The sequence below is a fragment of the Rhizophagus irregularis genome, chromosome 15 (genome assembly GCF_026210795.1).
Source record: "Rhizophagus irregularis chromosome 15, complete sequence".
Taxonomy (NCBI): Eukaryota; Fungi; Glomeromycota; class Glomeromycetes; order Glomerales; family Glomeraceae; genus Rhizophagus; species Rhizophagus irregularis.
The window spans coordinates 2,353,934-2,359,724 of NC_089443.1; positions in this window are offsets into that span (position 1 = coordinate 2,353,934).

Sequence of the window (5,791 nt, forward strand, 5' to 3'; positions counted from 1 at the left end):
TTTCTCTTATGGTAGTAAGGCTACCACTCAAGGATCAGGCGATAATAAACTTATCGTTGTCTACTTTCGTTCCAAACCCGATATGGAAAAAGCTATCGCTGCGCCTATCACCTCCCTGCATGATCTACAGTTTCACGAACACTGACCCATCTGCTAAAAAGGCAGATGAACAACTTCGTACCCTGGTAGTTACCGACATCCCTCTCTTTGTCACCGATGCACAATTAAGGGGCACTTTTTCCCGTTATGGTATTGTTACCCATTGCCGTACGCGCCTTTCAAAACTTTATCGCACTGCGTATATAGTTTTTGACTCTGCCACCTCCCTGGACCAATTTGATAACACATGGGCTGTTCTTTGTACTTGACATTGCTTACGCGTTTGCCCAGCCTCTCATTCACTTGACCAACGTGCTATTAGGCGCGCTCATGTTGCACTTCTTGCCAGCCTCCTTCGCGGTTCTGTTGCCGCTGATCTTTCTGAAATTGCCAAAGAAGTTTCCGCTAAAAGCGTCAACATTCCTTTCTCTTACAACTCTTATACACCCAAACCTTATGCATATGTACATTTCTCCTCTGCTGCTACTAAAGAGTCAGCTATGGGGATTACTTGTGCTCTCAAATCTATTGGCCTTACCTGGCATGAACCTACTGAAGTCTCCTCCTTTGTCATCGTTGTGGCCGTCCCGGTTGTAATCCGGACAAATGTGCTTCATCACGTGCTCCGCAACGTCCTTCTCGCCCATGGTCTAGCAATGATAAATTGCGTGAATTATATAACAAACACTTACCTCCCTCCCATCCTGCTAAACGTCACAATCGTTTTGCACGTCTTGCTAATTCTAAACATAGATCTTATGCTGATGCCGCTGGTAGAAAAGTTCCTTCCCGATCGCAGTCTCACCCTAGATCTTCACGTTCGCGCTCTCGTCCTAACAATCGTCGTTGTCCTCATCAACCTTCTCTATCTGAGTTGGATCACGACATTGCTGCAATGGATGTTCCGCCTTTGATGGATTGGCAGTATATTACTGAACAAATTACTACTATACTCGAAGAGATTACCCACCTCACCACAGAATTTGCCCAACTTCAACATCGTGTTAAATGGTTGGAAGATCAACACTCTTCTTCTCCTCTTTCTATCCCCAAGTCCCCACAACCTCAGGCTCCCCTTGTTCCTGTACCCGAGCCTATGAATCAAGGATGGGATAATGATGAATCCTCTGGTCCCAGACGTCTTAGTGACAACCTTATGGATTTTAGCTCTCCATCTTCGCCACCAAATGGCCCCAATTTCATTGCTCAATCACATATTCCTCTCCCTTCCCGTATGAGTATGATCCCTGGTCTCGCTACTTCACCACAAGATCGACTTTCCTCTCTTACTGCTACTGTTACTGAGCTCACTAAAACGGTTAAACAAGGCATGGCTCAACAACAACAATTCTTGGCTGCTCGCGATAATGCAAACTCCCAATAATTACTGCTTATTATTATTCTCCTTTACTACTTACGCTCTTTATCATAGTGTAGTAATGATGGACAACAAAAAACATAATTTTTCTCCTCACCCTTCTCCCCTTATTAAATTTGGTCAAATTAATGTTAATGGTTTATGTTCTCCGGTTCGACAACAACATTTGCTTAATTTTTTTCTTCACTCTTCTTTTGGTGCTTTGTCTTTAAATGATACCCGCCTTTCCCCTTCAAATGCTAAATTTCTTTTCAATAATGAACATTCCCTACATCATTTTAGGTCATATTGGGCCTGTTCGACTTCTTCTCGTCCCCATGATGGTGTTGTATTTTGCTTCGTAATCCCCTTCATAAACATGTGCAAACAATTGATTCTTGGGAAGGTCGCCTTCTTAAATTAGATTTATTTTTTCATCAAACAAAAATTTCAATTATTTCTTTATATTATCCTCCTTCTGGTTCCGTTCATCAATTTATTTGTAATGATCTTATTGTCAAACTTCTTTCTTGGCTCGATCATGCCCGTGCTAATAATTATTTTGTAGTCATCCTTAGCGACTTCAATGTTGATGGAATCGCTCATTCCAACTATTCACCTAATCATTTTAAACTTCTTCGTCTACTTTCTTCTCGGTTTTTTACCGATTATCAAGCTTATTCCACTACCGATGGTCCTGATCCTACCTTTTATCATGCCAATGGATCTTCTAGACTGGATTATATTTGGTCTTCACCTGGCTTTCCTGCTCCTGGTCTTTTCTCACACGTGGTTGCTTGTCCCGATCTTCTGGATCGTCCTTTTACGGATCATAAAGTTCTCACAACCATTTTTGATTTCAGCTCTTGTTTAGCGATTTTGGCCAAATCTCGACTTAAACAGAAAAAAGAAATGCGTACTATTTTCTCTTACACTTCCACTTCAACTGAACAATGGAATAATTTTACCACTGAAGTAGATGATTCTCTTGGAGTTTATTTAGATAGACAATATCACTCTAATTTTGATTTCTCCTCTCTCTCTCTTGATCGTATGTGGCATGCATTGAAAGCTGCCATAATTCTTTACTAAAAATGGCCAATTTTTTGAAATGATTTTGAAATAATTTTAAAATACTACAAAAATACATTTAATATATCAAAATGTTTTTATTATACTTTTGCTATTATTTTGTAATTATATTGTATCTAGGTCTATAAAAATAATTCAAAATAATATCACAATAATTTTTTAATGTTTTTGTTATTATTTTATTATTATAATATAATTAACTTTGATATTATTTTAATATTTTAATCTCAAAAATACCTTAAATATATCTTGATATATTTTAAAAATTTTACAAAATAATTGCACAATTGTTTTTAAAGCCATTGTATCTAGGTCTATAAAAATATTTCAAAAAATTGGCCATTTTTAGTAAAGTTGGTGCTGCAATTGAAACATTACCCTTTCAAAAAGTCTCCAATACACACCGACATTCGTACTCTCCTGAATTAACTAAACTTATTACTATTAACAAGTTGATTTTTATATCGCTTTACTACTCATCGTTCTAATCGGCCTACTCAGATTGCGCAAATGATTGCTGCTTTGCCCTCCCATCTTGAAAATCTTGCATCCTTACTTCCTGATTATTCAGTTCCTTCCTATTCTACAACCCCTACATCTGTATTCAAATCGTTTTTACGATCACAGAAGAATTTAGTCTCTGCCTTTTTATCTACTAAATTCGCCCAACACCTTACGGACTCAGTGGAATATTATACTGCACTACGTGACGAACACTTCTTGAATTCGCTCAGCACCTTTATCAATTCTGCCTTATCAGTTGAAAAACATTCGATTGTTCTTGACCGCGTCCTGGTTGTCCTGGACTCTACTCCCACTCTTTTAACGGATCCTTCGGATATTAAACAAGCTGCTATTACTCATTTTTAAACAATTGTTTCTCCTCCGCTGGTCCATTATTCTTCAATCGCTTCATTCCCTGCTCGATGGCAACAAGCTTATACTCCCCTCTCTGATGTATCTGCTTCTTTATATGATCCTGTTTTGGCACCTATTTCCCTACAAGAATGGTCTGCTGTGATTTCCTCCATGCCTAATAACAAAGCTTCCAGCCCTTCAAAAATTTCTTACGAAATGATCAAACATTTGTCCGGTGATGCTTTCAATTTTTCTCTTTTACTTGCCAATACCTGCCTTTCCCGCGGTGACATTCCTGCTTACTGGCGTGAAGCTGTGGTTTATCCTATTCCTAAACCCCATGAATTTGACGCTCAACTTAAGAACACTCGACCTATTACCCTTCTGGAAACAGTTCAAAAATGTATAGTTAAGGTCGTCACGAATCGTCTCTCTAATAGACTTGCTGATGGTAAAATTCTTCAAGGTGGTAATTTTGCTGGTTTACCAGGTGGTTCTACTGATGTCCCTATTAAAATGCTTGATGCGATTATTCATCAACAAAAACATGACTCTACTGATGATCAGGAACTATAGATCGTTTCTCAAGATATTTCTAAAGCTTTTGATTCTATGGATTTAAATATGCTTAAATTAGCTTTAGATAGATTACATATACCTGCACTTTTAGTGCGATTTATTTTGAATCTTTTTACACGACGAAATAATAAGATAATTACTTGTCATGGCGATACAGCTGCTTACAGAGTACGTGTTGGTATCGATCAAGGAGAAATCATTTCCCCTCTTCTTTGGGTTATTTATTTGGATCCCTTACTTACCGTTTTGAATCAAGAAGCACGAGATCCTTTTATTTTAAAATCTTCAGCTCTTTTAAATTATTCTCCACTTGAATTTGAACAACATTCCTTACCAATTTCACATTTAACGTTCATGGATGATTCTACACTTATTGCCTCTTCAAAATCTGGAATAGAAGATCGTCTCTCTATTACTGCTGAATTTTATACTTTAAATAATGTTCAAGCCAACTAAGCAAAATATGTTCTTCTTTCATTCTCTTCACCTTCTTTGAAGATTACTTTTGAACTTTCACCTTCCCTTTTAATTTCCGATATTTCTCTTTCCCTTTCTTCTTTACCTCTTAAAGCTTCATTTCGCTTTTTAGGAGTTTGGTTTTCTTTGTCTGCCTCTTCTGATTTTGTTCTGAAACAAGCGCGCTCCATGGTTCGAGATATGGCTGCTCTCCTGGGACCAAAGAAATTATTAGCACAACATGTGGCCTATCTCTATAATGCTGTCCTTCTTTCGCGATTGGAATTTCGTCTTCAAACTACCCTTTTCTCTGAAAGTAATATTCAATCAATAGTCAAGCCTATGTTTTCAGTACTTCGAAGAAAAGCTGGACTTGCAGCGACTACTCCGTTGGCCTTGTTATTTCTTAAACTTCCCTTTTCGATTCAGAATGCTTTTTATCGCTTTCTTTCTTTCCATATCGCATCTTGGCAAAAAATTTTCATTCATCCAGACTTCAAGGATTTTGCCCTTTATGCTATCTCCTATCTTCAAGGATATTTGGGCGCTGAAAGTTGCCCGACCACTATTAACCTAGAACCATAGTCGCAAGTTGTTTCTTTACGAACGCATATCTTGTTTAATTCGCTTTTGTTTTCTTTGCGTTTAAACATCACGTGGTCTCTCTCCTTCCGGCCTCCAAGGCGTGATCTACAACCTGCTTTGCCACTCCGATCTATTCTACCACATTCCAAATTTCAAACAAGTTGGAAACTTTGGAAAAATCTGAATATATTTGTGCTTGCTTAATTGGTTTCTCCTTGTGGACGTTATCTCATGAATTGGCCTGACCTTCGCTACCTTGGCATCGTTGGTCGTAAAGGACGAATTCCTAATTGGTTTAATTTTATTAAAAATAATTTTCTTTCTTCTCTTTCTTCTTCTTTACTTTTGCCTTTGTATTTTATTAATTCTTCTTTTACTTTAGCTTCTCCTTGTTTATTAGATCATACTGTTAAAGATTATTCTTTTTATCCTCAATGGGCTATCAATTTTGATTCTGCTACTCAAACTTTATCTGTTGGTCGTGTGTGTATCACTTATAAGAAACAAAACTCGGCTATTATGTCTCATTGGCTTCCTGTATCTACTTTGGATGATGAACGATCCTATAATCCTTGTCCTGGTTGTGCTCTTAACATTCCTGCCTTATCCAAGAAATCTGCTATCAAACAGCGCTGTAACAGCGAAAAGTGTTTTTTCAATGTTACCCTATCAGAAACTGTGGGCTACCCTACCAGAAATGCCAAAGTCTTTGCGGCTTACCTTCCCATTGCTTTATCTACTTCATGGAGTTATGCCACTTCCTTG